General features: G+C 36.7%; 1 protein-coding gene across 4 annotated transcripts in view; it reads left to right on the forward strand.

The window, feature by feature from the left end:
* The first annotated feature begins 2,070 nt into the window (after nt 1-2,070).
* The window catches only part of LOC106091776 (uncharacterized), a 93,009-nt gene continuing 78,695 nt past the window's right edge, over nt 2,071-16,384 (forward strand). For 2 of the 4 annotated variants that reach the window (XM_059370906.1, XM_059371013.1), the window contains exon 1: nt 2,071-2,484. The gene's annotated coding sequence lies outside the window, so the exon portion shown is untranslated. The remainder of the gene's footprint in view (nt 2,485-16,384) is intronic. The other 2 variants (XM_059370949.1, XM_059370992.1) reach the window with 2 other exon arrangements.

Consider the following 16,384-nt stretch of genomic DNA (forward strand, 5'->3'; position numbering starts at 1 on the left):
TTTATGCTGAAGACTCTTGAGGGCAAAGATCCCTGGAGATCGACTGTAGGGAAGCAGATTACATATAGTAAAGGCAAATCCACTGAAACAGCCCTTCACGACCTAGTCGGCTACATAGAGGGTTCTCTCTCTGTCGAAGTTTGTCTTTTCGGAAAGGTAGCTTTGTGATTGAGGCGTCCCGAATTTCTCCGGTCCCTCTATTTACACGGATTGGTCCAAACTGAATGAGGTCACTGGGTCAGAGTTTTTTATTGAATTCCCAGGAATTATAGACTTCTGGGTGGGTGTAGTATCTTTCATCTCTACACAAAATAAAATGACATAGTTTCTTCATAAATTTAAACTAAAAATTTTTGTAAACAGCTGATTGACGTTGTGCGCTGCATTTTATAGGCATGTACATTTCAAATCTACGAAATTTGACAAAGTTGCTAGCAACATATTGAAATTATTTCGTAAAAAAACTTAGTACTGCTCATTTGTAAAAATCTCGTGGCCATTTCACAAAAGTTTTTTTATAATGCGGTTTGACACTTTTTCGAACGAAAACTCGAAATAAGTACTAGGCTTTAAGGAGAAAAGTGCACAATTCAGTAATATATTATTGTGTAAAATCGCAACACAAAAAGGTTTATCTTTAAAACATTTTCTGCATTAAAACTTACAACAACAAACACCTTGAAAATTACACTATTTTTTGCGGCATCTTGTTTCCTATCATTATCATTGAGAAAATAGCTAAGAGTGTAGAAATAACCGGCTTAATAGGTTTTGAAACATTTCAAAAACTGAAAAAGTATTTTTTAAATCACTTTCCGAATAGTTCGAAATCCGGTTTTAGGAAGAAGCAGACCACCCTAGCTATTTAGATATACGCCAATGTCCCTTTATATCAACAATTTTTTGTGTTGCATCAAAGTATAGTAAAAAATTAAACGCAACTTTAGTCACATAAATATTTAAAATTTCAATAAAAAAAACTCCAACTCGTTACTTTTGCCACTTAAAGCGGTTAGAGCGAAATGTACTTGCCTTCATTTTAATATTTCTACAAAGCTCTTTGACAGTGACGTGATATTTAGTACGAGAGTACACAAAAAATTATAGGCAAGAAATAAAAAGTTTCACTTAAAACTTCCGATATTACAAAGATTTAAAAACTGCCAACGGAAACCGGAAATAGTGAGCTTTCTGTTACTGTAGCAGCAATAGCCTCAGTCAACATGGACAGTGAACACGTCCCCCCATATGTATTTTAACAGAAATAATACTGCTAACGTGCTGCTTCTTAACAGCTGCTGGTGAGTAACATAAATGTCGGAGAGTGAGTAAACAAGTAAAAACACATTAAGTTCGACCGTGACGAACTTTGGATACCCACCACCATGGATATATTTATTATAGCTCTGCTATATCACGAGCTTTATCCAAATATTTGCTTATCTGGATCATTTTTGGTTCAGGTGCCGAGAAGCCTTTTTATACAAGTCACTTTTCAAGTTTCACCGAAATCTGTCATAAACCTTCTTTATAGAATTAAGGCCCTAAATCCGAAGATCGGTCTCTACAGCATTTAAATATGCTCTGATGTGGACCATATTCGGATCGGACTTTGGAAGGAATCGTCCAACTCACTGTTCTAAATTTCAGCAATATCGCGTACTAAATGCGGCTTTTGTTTTATAGGCTTAAGATCCTCATATGTCAGCTATATGCATATATGATCCGATTTGGCCTGTTCAAGAACTTAACCTGCGTATGGAAATACGAATTTGTGCCAAATTTCAGCTCAACATACCATTTTTTTAAGGTTGTAGCTTGATTAAAACAGACGGACGGGCAGACACACAGACATCGTTAAATAGGCTTACACCTTTACGACAATGAAGAATATACAAACGTTTTAAGGTTGAAAATTAATATTTCGATTTGTTGCAAACGGAATGACAAAATTAATGCGTCCCCTATCCAATGGTAGTGGGTATACGAAGCTGTCTGCTATGGCCACAGCCCTAAAGAGAGCTAACCACGACCAATAAACCGAAATAGGCAAGAGATGAATTCAGTTGTTGTCCGAGAGCCGAAGAGAACGCGTGCGTAAATAAAATCATTCATCCAATCCACTTACCGTTTGTGAGCCGATGAGCGGTTAAGAACGGGCCACGAAAAAAAAACACATTTAAATTTGAATAGTTTTGTTTATTGAATAAATAGTGTATTCAAACAAAGTGAAATACGAAACGAAATTTTGAAAAATATTTAAAAAGAAACCAAGTGTGAATTAATATCACCAGTATAATTTATGTTTTTAACAATAAAATAAAATACTAATACCACGACAAAAAAACTAAAAGCAACAACCCTATAATTATTTGATTGCACCAGTTGATTAACCACACCAAAAATTGGATGCATTTTTGAGCCATAAGCCAAACAAAATATAACAGAAGCTGATAAACAACCAACAACCACGTTGCCCAAAAAGTGTGTAACTAATTTTTGTTGATCAACCCTAATTTATTCAACACATTCTTCAGACGTCTTCAGTGTTTTTTTTTTTTTTTTTTTGTTTTTCTTTATCTATTTCTAGTTTCGTATATTTTATAACAATTTTACTATTAAAATATCTGTGTCGCTCGTTGTATTGTATATTGTTGTTGAATATTAATCTCTCTGCACATAGTCCGTGATCGCACTTCAACCACCAAACCAGTTTTGATTCTTTCTTTGTTATTTAAGGAATTTGGTTTGTTTGATTGAGTATTTTTATGTTTGATTAGAAGTTCATTTTATTATGTTTTCTTGTGGCTATTCAACAATTTTGAAAAGAACTTTATGCACTTGGAGATTTTGATTTTATGACACCTAAAATGTATCGATTGGATTTCACAATTAACTGCAGACTTTTTCTCTGGGTAAGGGTAGCTCCTCTTGAAGGAATTATCTTTGTTTCGCCAGCATCTTTGTGCGAAGCAATTAAGTTAAGTGCTACGCTAACTGTCTACACTAAAATGAAAGGTATTCAGGAGTAGATAACGAATTTCGTATTAAAAATTGAGTCCAAGTAACTGGGGGGCCGCCCCAAAACCCCTTAAAATAGGTTTTTTGGACAATCATGACAATATGGGACTCAAATGAAAGGCATTCGGGAGTAGATTGCGAATATTGTAAGGAAGGAGAAAATGGCTTTAAAGTTTGTTGATTTCGGAAGGGGGCGGACCCTCCCCCCTTACCCAAAACACCACCCAAAATCAAAAGTGGGCCGATCGGGACAATATGGGTATCAAATGAAAGGTATTGGAAAATAGAAAACGAATTTGGAATTTAAATTTGGATCTAAGTACCCATGGGGATGCCACAACCCTAAAATTCTCCCAAACGGACATATTGGGCCTTCATGTCAACATGGGCCTCAAATGAAAGGTATTCGGCAGTAGATTACGAATCTGGCATACAAAATCAGATCGAAGAATAGGGAGTCCAAAAACGCTTTAAATGGGCATATGACCCATCACGACTAAATGGGACTCGTTTTTTTTTTGTTCCCTAGAATCAAAAACGGCTAATCCAATTTTCTTAAAATGTTCACAGATTGTTTAAGTTTGTCTGGAAGTAAATATAGGCTATATAATTTTTCGATATCGGATGGAAGCGGTCCCTCCCCCCTACCCCAACAACGCCATCCAAAACCAATAGTGGACCGATAGGCACAATATGGGTATCAAATGAAAGGTATTGGAGACTAGAAAGCGAATATCGTATTTAAATTTGAAGGCCTCCCCAATCCAAAAACTCCTCTAAACAGATATATTCGATGTTCATGTCAATATGGGCCTCAAATGAAAAGTATTCGACAGTAGATTACAAATATGGCATAAGTATTAGAAACAAATAATTGGAGGTCGCCCCACCCCCACGTACCCCCAAGTGGGCATATTAGCCGACTCAAATAAAAGGTATTTGGGAGTAGATTACGAATATGACATTACAATTTGAATTCAATTCTATGTGGTACTTTTCTTTCCAAAAACAAATCAAATAGGTTGATTGACCCCTTATGACAATATGGGACTCAAATGAAAGGTATTTGAGAGTAGAAAACGAATTTGTTTGGGAGTACGCCCTAAACTGAACTTAATTTCCCATTATGGAGCTCAGTGGCAATATGCAGCTCAAATCAACGGTATTTAGAAGTAAAAAACGAATTTTATATTTATTTTCAGGGCAAAATGCCTGTGGCCGCCACAGCCCCAAAAGACCCTCCAAACATTTCATATTTACTGACCATAGCAATATGGGGCTCACATTAAATTGATTTGGGAGTGCAGCACGAAATTGATATTCATATTTGAGTCTAAACGTTTGAGTGCCATCCATCCCCTAAAAAGCACTTCTCATTTCCCTAATCTTCAAAATCACCAGATCTCGGAGATTAGTAATGCGATTCGTTAAAATTTTGTCTAAAACCCGCCAAATGGGTATATAGATCAATCACGACAATATAGAATTCAAACGAAAGGTGCTTGAGAGAAAAAAACGAATTTGATATCCAATTGAAGAGCCATGTGCTTGGGGACCTGCACCACCCCAAAACACCTTCCTATTATATAAAAGCTATTTGATGTTTAAATTGATTGATTTTCGGGAAATTGATACTCATTTTTAGGACAAAGTCCCTGGGGTCCATCCCACCCTCAAACAGAATTTATTTACCGATCATGTCATTATGGAGCTCATATAAAATGTATTTGAAAGTGGAGCACAAAGCGTTTATTCACATTAAAGGCCAAGTATCTCTCTTAACCGGAAATATTTACTAATACGGTAATATAGGACCCAAAAGAAAGGTATTTGGGAGTGGAGTAAAAATTTACCCAGGAACCGAGACACACTTCTCACGAAAGCTTCTCGATTCAAGTTTAAACACAATGATTAGGGACTTTTTTTTATAGCTGAGTCCGAATGCGGTGCCGCAGTGCGACATCTCTTTGGGGAGAATTTGTTACATTACCATGCATAATGTTATCGCCAGGATTTGAACGCAGGCGTTCAGCGTTATAGCCGGACATAGGCTACAGTGGCACGAATTCGATATACACATTCAGGGAGAAAAGTCCCAACCCTAAATTATATTAGAGAGTTAAAGAAGGCGCAGCGGAGCGGGCCCAGTTCGGCTAGTAGCTAAATAAAATACAACAAAACAGAAAAGAACAAAAAAGAAATAAAATAATATGTGAAAAAAGTATTGAGCTAAATTTATTTGGTGTTGAAATACTTCATACAATCTGGTTGCAGACCATAGGATAATCTGTTTCAATTACAAATAGAACACAAAAAACCCTTTTTCAAAGTAAGGCAGAAAAATTTGTTTTTTGCTTTGTAGTAGCATTTGACTAGTTACCTAGGATCGCGATTTCATTTGGAACCACTCCAACTCGTCGGTAGGATTTGTCAAAAAGGTATGTATTCTAGGTTTAAACTATGTTCTTAAGAGTATTTTCATTTGTAGCGCAGCAAGAAAGAAAATAGCTCCACTTTATATGTTTCTACCAAATGAAGACATCCAACTATTACAAACAAATACATTTGCCCAATTCTTTTCTTTGAATAGAAAGCATTAAACAATGGTCTAAAGCCGGACAATATCCTGCAATGGAATCTCAATATGATTTTAAGACCGAAAAAAGAGAGCGCAAACAGACAAAAAATATTCCCTTAGAATGACTGAACATTTTTATTAATGTATGACTTTCGACATTATCAATGAATTTCATAAAAATCGGTTCAGATTTAGATATAGCTCTCATATATATATAATAGCCCGATTTTCACTCCTAACGTCATTGCATGCGCATTTATTGACCAATCTTTTGGTCAAATTTTGTACAACGCCTTCCTCGACAACTACCACAATATCTGAGAAGTTTGCTTGAAATCGGCTCAGATTTAGATATAGCTCCCATAAATATGTTCGTCCGATTTGAAATAATAATGCAATAAAGTGGTCACTTGTTAACCCATTCTCTCAAAATTTGGCTGGGCGGATTTTTTTTATGACTCTCGACATTACTGGTGAATTTCATGAAAATCGGTTTAGATATAGATATAACTCTCATATATATATCGCCCGATTTTGACTCCTAGAACCATTGCAAGCGCATTAATTAACCAATCTTCCCAAAACTTTGTACAACGCCTTGCTCGATGACTATCACATTATCTGAGAAGTTTGCTCGAAATCGGTTCAGAATTATATATAGCTCCTATATATATGTTCGTCAGATTTTGGGCAATTTGCAATAATGTTGTCATTTGTCAACCGTAGTTACTACAGTTTGAACATATTTGCTCGCCGAGGTCCATCAAAATTGGTTCAGAATTGGAAATAGCTCCCACATTATACCTATAGGGTAGATGTAGGGTTTTATACAGTCGGCACCACCCGACTTTTGCCCTTCCTTACTGGTTTTTTGTCGATTCTATCCCACTGTGCTGCACAAGCAACGAAGCCTTTGGTCTTTAACGGGTAAAAGATTCCGGGCCATGTTATCTCTGGAAGAGGTGATTACAATTGGCCAGCGAGATTTTATGATTTAACACCTGGTGCTTCTTCCTTTGGGATCAGGTGAAAGATAAGGTGGACGCCAACAGCCCTTGATCGATTCAAGACATAGGGCATCTACCTTGCGATTTGGTTATGGAAAATTTCATGAAAAGGATATGGTTGTGGTGGCCATTTGGCTGATGTTCTTTACGATTACTAACGGCAAACCCTATGAAATAAACATCCGACCATTTTTCTCAAACAATTACATTTTTCTTAAACACCAAAATAACAATTCTTATTGAAAAGAGTCAAGAAAAGGGACAAGGCTTCATAACTGGGGAAGAAAGGTCCATTTTAGTCGCACCAAAGGTAACCCTTCGTGAAAACCCCATTGATCTGGACTTCCATAATTTTCAAAATCATTGGAAAATATGTATTCGTCTTTTTTATTACAATTTGAAAAGCAACCTACTCATATATAATGAAAAGTCGTTATATATATTAGGATGTGAATATAGTGGCTGGTACTATATTCCTTTTTCGCGAAATTTCTTCGTGACTTCTTTTTTTAGATAATAGATTTTGAAGCAATAAAAATGCTAATTTCATTCAGTAGGACATTCTCTGATTGAGGCTGGTACTATATTCGCTTTTCGCGATATTTTTCGTCAACTACTTTTTTAGATAATAGATTTTAAAGCACAAGAATTGCTGATTTCATTCAGTAGGACATTTCCTAATTGCTTATTGTAAAATTTTAATGAAATTGTTATAATATCATTGTTATTTGTGTAGTTTTTCAAAAATCAATCGCGAAAGACATGGGTTTTCAACGTTGAAAAACGAACATAGTACCAGCCATTACCTATGAAAAAATTTTCATTTTTTTGTAGTGTTTCAAAAAAAAAACCACGAGAAATATATGTTTTCAACTGTGAAAAGCGAATACAGTACCAGCCTTAAGATTGAAAACATTTAATCAAATATGAAGTATTGGACTTTCTCTTAATGATTTGCCTCAAATTAAGTGGCATCTATCTCTACATGTCAGTCAATATTTTAAATATTTGTGCCTAAAAAAAATGCCTATAATATACAAGTGAATGTATGTACACACATATAAAAGGCTTCAATTCGAATGCATATCACAATGGCCGTCAGACGTTTGTGAAACCTGAAAGACAAAGTCGTGGATTATCGAGGGAAAAATCAGCCCATAAACTGGAAAATAGCCAAGCGTTTTTGTTTCTTAGCCCCACCGTCACAGCTGTGTAAATAAACGTTTTTTAGCTTTCTTTCACTCGAGATGGTAAATAAGATTGCAGCTATATTTTTTGACACATTTGTTGAAACCATTCAAAGCTTGTCATTTAGCACCTTAACGATCAGTCGCATCATGAACGAACATCACGAGCCACACCCTATTTTGGGGAATACAGATATGCATATAAATAAGCAAAGCTGTTTATGTTTGGATTTGAGTGAGTGTCTGGCTATACTACATAACAAGCAATAGCGAAAAAAAAACATTTACTTATATAAATTCACTGAAGGCTCTATTACACGGTATGTAGGCGTCTTAAGACATGTCAAATTTCGTGCGATACAAATGAAACTTACATATGAAAATCACTTTTCAAAACAGCACATGTAATTTTTTGGTTTAGAGCGTGCTCTATTCCTTCTGACAAAAACATGAAGAAATCAGCTGTTTTAGTTGTCAGTCAAATGAAAGCAACCCAAAGTTAAACTTTATCACAACTTTAATATATTTTAGACCTTAAAAAGTCGATTTCCTAACATTTTTAGGTTATAACAAACGAAAATAACATACGTATTGGTGTGATAGCAAAAATTATGAATCGTTTGTAAGTTGATAATTTTGACAAACATTTTTAATTACATGTGAATACAAAAAGGGACATGTCATAAGACCACTACATGCCGCGTGATAGCGGCTTAAGCTTCTAGTAACTATTGTTGGTGTTGTTATTGTTTTCCAATTGCCTATTGAGAAATTCTAGAAATTGCCAACTTATGAATCATTTGGGAATTTCAAAACGAGCTTTGGCTATTAAACAACTATCCCCTCTCATTTTTCCATCTCCACCACTTAGTTGCTTTCCGAATTGGCGCCCTTTTTCATGCACACTCTTCGGTCACTTCGATAATACAATAACATTGTTTTTTCATGTGATTGCGGTTTTTGTAGTTGGTATTGTTTTAACTATTACACAAACACTATTTCAATAAACCATCAACGTTTCCCTCCTCTCTTGGGGTGTCCTTTGCATTCACACTTTGTGGCTGTTAGTTACTGCTAACTGATATAGCATATATCAATACATTCATGTTTTTATAGGATGGGGGTATAATAATTTCATCATTCCATTTGTAGCACAACGAAATATCATATCAGTATATGAGACCCAAAAAATTATAAATATTCTTCATCGTCTTGTCAATTTAGCCATGTCCGTCCGTCTGTCTATTCGTCGAAAGCACGCTAACTTTCGAAGGAGTGAGGCACTTGAAATTTTGCACAAATACTTCCTATTAGTGTAAATTGGTGGGGTTGTAAATGGACCATATTGGTCCATGTTTTTATATAGCTGCCATCGATCTCGGCTCTAGAGGGCGCAATTCCTATCCGATTTGGCTAAAATGTTACACGTGGCTTATTGCTATGACTTCCAACAACTGTGCTATGTATAGTTTAGATTAGTCGATAACCTGATATAACTACGATTTGACTGAAATTTTACACGTGGGGTTCTGGTCCAAATCGGTCTTTAATCTGGTATATCTCCCATATAAACCAATCTCCCGATTATACTTCTTGAGCCTCTAGAGAGAGCAGTTGTTTTCTGATTTTTCTGAAATGTTGCAAAACGACTTCACCTATGACTTTCAATTCTTATCTTTTCTTACCTATAAAAATATATCGGTCAAAGAACTTGACAAATGCGATCCATAGTGGAGGGTATATAAGATTCGGCCCGGCCGAACTTGGCACGCTTTTACTTGTTACGTTTAAATCCATCTCATCGACTTAATTACCTGCTAAGTGTTTTTGCATTGACTTGTTGTGTTTGTTATTATTGTTACATATTTTTTAGAATATAGCCAAATATACTATATATTCATTCATCGATATCAATGTGCTACAGCAGCAACAACACCAACAATACTGACAGTACTAACCTTGACAAATGCTTTCACCCACATACTATAAACTGCAATGCCATTCATAATGGTTGCCACCCTCAGTTTTATGCGGACTTCGTATATTTTGATTGCCAATAGAGCCGTATTTGCTTCAAATCATTTTAGGGAATGAATCATTTGCAAAATATTAGGAAAAAGAACACAAATTATAAACTATACTATAAATTTATTTAGGCTTTAAATTACTATTCTGATGTAAGAAATAATGCAATTTTTTGTTTTTTTTTTTTTTTTCTTTCGAGACGAGCTCATTGATTGAAGATTTTTCTTTGCAAATGAAAAAAGAAATCCAGATATCGCAACTGTGGTTAGTAGGTGTGATGGCTTCAAGAGCCGTACGTTGGTATGTTGAATTAGTATCGTATTCACAAAAATTATTTCCTACCAAAAATTAAGAAAATCCTACCAAAACCTACCAAATATTTTACCCGCCACCGAAGGATGGTGATATATTCATTTTATCATTCCGTTTGCAACACATCGAAATATCCAATTCCGCCCCTATGAAGTTATATATTCTTGATCAGCGTAAAAATCCAAGACGATCTAGCCATGCCCGTCCGTCTGTCTGTTGAAATCACACTACAGTCTTTAAAAATAGAGATATTGAGCTGAAACTTTACACCGATTCTTTTTTGTTCATAAGCAGGTTAATTTCGAAGATGTTTTATATAGGACTATATCTTCATAAAACCAATCCGCCGATTTAGGGTCATAGGGCCATAAAGGCCACATTTATTACCCGATTTTGCTGAAAATTGGGACAGTGAGTTGTGTTAGGCCCTTCGACATCCTTCTTTAATTTGGCCCAGATCGGTCCAGTTTTGGATATAGCTGCCATATAGACCGATCCGCCCATTTAGGGTCTTAGACCCCAAAAAACCACATTTATTAACCGATTTTGCTGAAAATTGGGACAGTGAGTTGTGTTAGTCCCTTCGACATCTTTCTTCAATTTGGCTCAGATCGGTTCTGATTTGGATATAGCTGCCATATAGACCGATCCGCCGATGTAGGGTCTTAGGCCCATAAAAGCCACATTTATTATCCGATTTTGCTGAAATTTGGGACAGTGAGTTGTGTTAGGCCCTTCAACATCTTTCTTCAATTTGGCCCAGATCGGTCCAGATTTAGATATAGCTGCCATATAGACCGATCCGCCTATTTAGGGTCTTAGGCCCATAAAAACCACATTTATTATCCGATTTTGTTGAAATTTGGGACAGTGAGTTGTGTTAGGCCCTTCGACATATTTCTTCAATTTGGGCCAGATTTGGACATAACTGACATATAGACCGATCTCTGGATTTTAAATCTTACGCCCATAAAAGGCGCATTTAGTTTCCGATTTTGCTAAAATGTGGGACAGCTCATCGATCTCCGTGGGAGTGTTTTGGTCATTGGTTATTTATGGTCGCATTGTCATATCGAGTATCACTGACACTCAGTATTTAAGCAAGAGTCGGTGACGCCCTGCCACTTGATACCGTTGATTGTCCGCGACTGTCCACTATCCGCAACCAGTGGGGGCGCCTGGTAGTTCCCAACCGATCTTTTGGTGATGACGATAAACACTACACAAATCGAAGCCCAGAATTCCAAACCATGTTGTGCTCATAGTCACCCCGTGCCGCGAGATAACCTCTTGCTACAAGTTGCAAGCTACACGAATGTAATCTGCCGCCATTTTGGCCCATTCCCTTTCAATGACTTTCATAAGCGCATTCATGCTATGATATTTTTAGGTCTTTACCTTGCTACCCAAAGTGTCCCATATGGAAAAGTCTATCGGATTGGGATCTGGCGAATTGAACAGCCACTGTGTAGACTAAATGAAGTGCGGAACATGATTTTTGGCCATTCTAGGTTTACACGTGTTTTATGTGACAGTGCCGCGTCTTTATGGTACTTTCATGGTCGACGACCGAAATGTTTACGTGCCAACTGCTCCAAAACAGCTTCCAATATGTTTTCCGATAATACGTCGCATTTAATTTGACTGAATTGCGCTAAACTTATATTCCTCCAAGATTTGTCATCATTTGTTGGTGGCTAGCTGCTTGAAATTTTGCACAAATACTTCTTATTATTGTAGGTCGGTTGGGCCATATCGGTCCATGTTTTGATATAGCTGCCATATAAACCGATCTTGGGTTTTTTTTGCACGATGTGTTTTGTTATGATATCCAACAACTGTGCCAAGTATGGTTCAAATCGGTCCATAACCTGATATAGCTGCCATATATACCGATCTTGGGTCTTGACTTCTTGAGCCTCTAGAGTGCGCAATTCTTATCCGATTGGAATGAAATTTTGCACGACGTGTTATGATATCCAACAACTGTGCCAAGTATGTTCAAATCATAACCTGATCCCCATATCTGTTTATATGACAGCTAGTCATATAAACAGATATGGGGACTTGACTTCTTGAACTTCTAGAGGGCGCCATTCCTATCCGATTTGGCTGAAATTTTGCATGACGTATTTTATTCTTACTTTCAACTACTGTGTCAAATAAGGTTCAAATCGATTCATAACCTGATATAGCTGTCATATAAACCGATCAGGGATCTTGACTTCTTGAGCCTCTAGAGGTCGCAATTATTATCCAATTTGCCTGAAATTTTGTACGACGGATTCTCTCATGACCATCAACATACGTGTTTATTATGGTCTGAATTGGTGTATAGCCCGATACAGCTCCCATATAAATCGATCTCTCTATTTTACTTCTTGAGCCCCCAAAGGGCGCAATTCTTATTCGAATTGGCTGACATTTTACACAGGTCTCCAACATATAATTTAATTGTGGTCCAAACCGGACCATTTCTTGATATCGCTCTAATAGCACAGCAAATCTTTTCTTATATCCTGTTTTGCCTAAGGAGAGATGTCGGGAAAAGAACTCGACAAATGCGATCCATGGTGGAGGGTATATAAGATTCGGCCCGGCCGAACTTAACACGCTTTTACTTGTTTTATATTATAAATTACACTCAATTTCTTGAATTTTTAAATATGTTTTAACTATTTATATCAAGTAACAATTCTATTCGATTGCTCTTGAGCGCACGAGTGGATTTCGAACACCTGAACTCGATTATACACTCGTTAACGAATGCCACAATCTCGAACTTCGATTGTACTTATTTGTTAACGAATGCGGTAATGCCAAAACAAAAATTTTCGAACAATTTTACTCGTTCCTGTATGTGGTAATTCGGCCCCAGCTTCAGTCAATACCATTTTTTCTGAAATTTGAAAAAATTGGGCCCCTGTAACAGTATTAAGCCCTCGACTTCCATGATTTTATTCTGCACTCTATACATTCGTTTGGCCAATCTGCCACACTCTTTGGCTGATAAAGAACGCATTTGTAAAAATTTTGCTGTGTATAAATAAAACCATTTCCAATGAACCATTCTTGCAATGAAACCCAAAAGAATGTCCAATGCTTTGAATGTCACCCTGTAACACAAAGCAAACCGACAATTTCACGTACAATATGTCTGTGCATATCTCATGGTTGCGAGAATTTCCTTTGAGGTGCATACCGCCCTTAATCGAAAATCCTAACAAAAATTGAGGTTAGCCTACCAACCTACTAAGAGAATAAAAACCTAACATTTTTGATAGGAACCTACCAAAAAAAGGCAACACCGATCGTATTTATTGCGAAAACGCCTCAAATACCACATTAACCACACTCGACAACTCTGTCTATTAGCTGTACTTTTCCCAATGCATGTTTTTTCGTGTAATGACAGTTTTTTTTTCTGCAACAATTACACTACTTCCATGAACTTCATGTATGTACATGATTCTGTGCATCTGTTGGAAGTTGTATTGGAGGCTTCGAACAAGTTTTCTTTAAATGATTGAATGCAAGAAAGGGCGTTGTGTACTTCCAATCCTATCCCTCAGATATTGTAGTGTGTTGCTTTTATCTTGTAATAGCCGATCAAAAAAAAAGCTACAAAATAGATTCCTTATTATTGAGTATAGAATCGGAAAGCACTCTTCGATATAAGAGAAGTCTATCCGCTGTTCCATAATGGAACTTTTGTAGGCATGTTGCATGACCCATTTATTAAACCCTTTACATTTTCCAACAGTAGTGCTAGATGTATAAGGCAAGAGTGGCGTTTTCGCCCCGTTATAGCTATAGTCCACCACAAAGGTGAATTTACTCGAGAGAGAGTTAAGTCAATTGTGATATCCGTAAGTAGAAAAATTGAATCCCCTTACCACGAGACGAGAGGGGTATTGGAAGCAAGCTCCTAGCCGACACACCCACATGTATGTGCAACTCAGAAAGAAGGATCACGGTCCAAGCCCATATAAGTGTCCATTCGGTTTGTACCAACCAGTGGATAACACAAGCCTCCCCACGAGGCTTGTGTTATACTATATGAAAAATACTATATGACAATATGAAAAATCCCCAATTACTTTTTGGGCAACCAATAGTATACCTCTATCCTATAGTGGAGGGTATACAAATTTACGAAAGTTTGTCAAACTGTTGTTTTAGACTATAGTTTTGTGTGTTAAAATGTGTCGTCCTTGGTATGCTATTTACGTAGTTTTCCTCCTTGTAGCACAACTTTGCTTGTAGGATCTCATCTAACCAAATATATATTCTGTGTGAACGATAATTTTGTCTACTTTCATTTCTGATTTTTGTGGGCATTGTTGAACTGAGAAATTTGGTGTGGTTGGTAATCGTATCAAGAGGCCACCGTAGCGCAGAGGTTACCATGTCCGCCTATGACGCTAAATGCCTAGGTTCAAATCTTGACGGGTACATCAGAAAAAAAAATTTCAGCGGTGGGTTTCCCCTCTCAATGCTGGTGACATTTGTGAGGAACTATGCCATGTCAAAACTTTTCCCCAAAGAGGTGTCTTAGGTGCTAAGTTCTTCCTCATCAAAGTCAAAATTTGTGGAAAAATTGTAACTAAGTGGAAGAAAAAAAAAACTTTCAATTTTGGATTTTTTTCTCTTAAGGCATTCAAATTTAAAAATTATCAAGCAAAACTTAAAATTTTTTTTTTAAATAAATTTTTAAATTTTCTGTAGCAGTGTAAAGCGTTAGCTTTTAATAGAAAACGAAAATCTTTTTCATTTTATAGCCTTTCCAATGGTGTAAACAGATTTTCAATTAGCAACGAAATAGTGCCACAATTTAAAAAATTCCGACGATACCTTGGCTGAAATCTTAAAAAAAAATGTTGTAACTCCAATATGCCATAGAATCATGACGAGCTGCCTATAAATGATTATTTGGAATATTCGAGGTGACCAATATAAACGCTTCATGTCAGCGCCTGGACCTACTGTGGAAACTATCTCGACATTCACTATGTCAAGTTTTAAGTAGATATATTTATCTGTTCCAAAGAATTTTCGCCTGTGAGACAAGTGCTCCAAACACTTCTTGAACCATGTCTTCCTACATTTTTATACCCTCCAACATAGGATGGGGTACACTTATTTCGTCATTCTGTTTGTAACTACTCGAAATATTCGTCTGAGACCCCATAATGTATATATATTCTTGATCGTCGCGACATTTTATGTCGATCTAGCCATGTCCGTCCGTCCGTCTGTCTGTCGAAAGCACGCTAACTTCCGAAGGTGTAAAGCTTGACATTTTGCACAAATACTTCTTATTAGTGTAGGTCGGTTGGTATTGTAAATGGGCCATATCGGTTCATAACCTGATATAGCTGCCATAAAAACCGATCCTGGATCTTGACTTCTTGAGCCTCTAGAGGTCGCAATTATTATCCGATTTACCTGAAATTTTGTACGACGGATCCTCTCATGACCATAAACATACGTGTTTATTATACTCTGAATCGGTCTATAGCCCGATACAGCTCCCATAAAAATCGATCTCTCTATTTTAATTCTTGAGCCCCCAAAGGGCGCAGTTCTTATTCGAATTGGCTGACATTTTACACAGGTCTTCAACATATAATTTAATTGTGGTCCAAACCGGACCATATCTTGATATCGCTCTAATAGCAGAGCAAATTTTTCTTATATCCTTTTTTGCCTAAAAAGAGGTGCCGAGAAAAGAACTCGACAAATGCGATCCTTGGTGGAGGGTATATAGGATTCGGCCCGGCCGAATTTACCACGCTCTTACTTGTTATATATAAGATATGGTCGGAAATGGATATTTCGACGTGTTGCAAACGGAATGACAAAATGAATATACCCCCATCCTTCGTTGATGGGTATAAAAGTAATTAAAGCAATTAACAATTTGTTTGAAAAGTTTTTTTTATTTGTCAATGCCATGTTTAATCGGTAAAATTTAGGTCTATATTTTTTCTGTGTGTGTGTCTATATACTCTCGGAGCAACGTCTATGATGTTTAATATTTCGAGATTATATCTACGCTTGTAGTGGTTTTCCTCAGCCAAGATCTTAACGTTGTTGAAATTCGGTTTGTGTCCCGTCAAAGCACAGTGGGTTGCTCCAATGGTTTATCCTTCGCTTTTAGATCTGATTTGTGCAAGGATAATCTAGTTTTAAGTTTAGTCATTGTTGTACCAACATATGCCGTTACATTTTATTTCATATATTACCAGCTG

Source organism: Stomoxys calcitrans, chromosome 1, assembly GCF_963082655.1.
Source record: "Stomoxys calcitrans chromosome 1, idStoCalc2.1, whole genome shotgun sequence".
In the NCBI taxonomy this organism is placed as follows: domain Eukaryota; kingdom Metazoa; phylum Arthropoda; class Insecta; order Diptera; family Muscidae; genus Stomoxys; species Stomoxys calcitrans.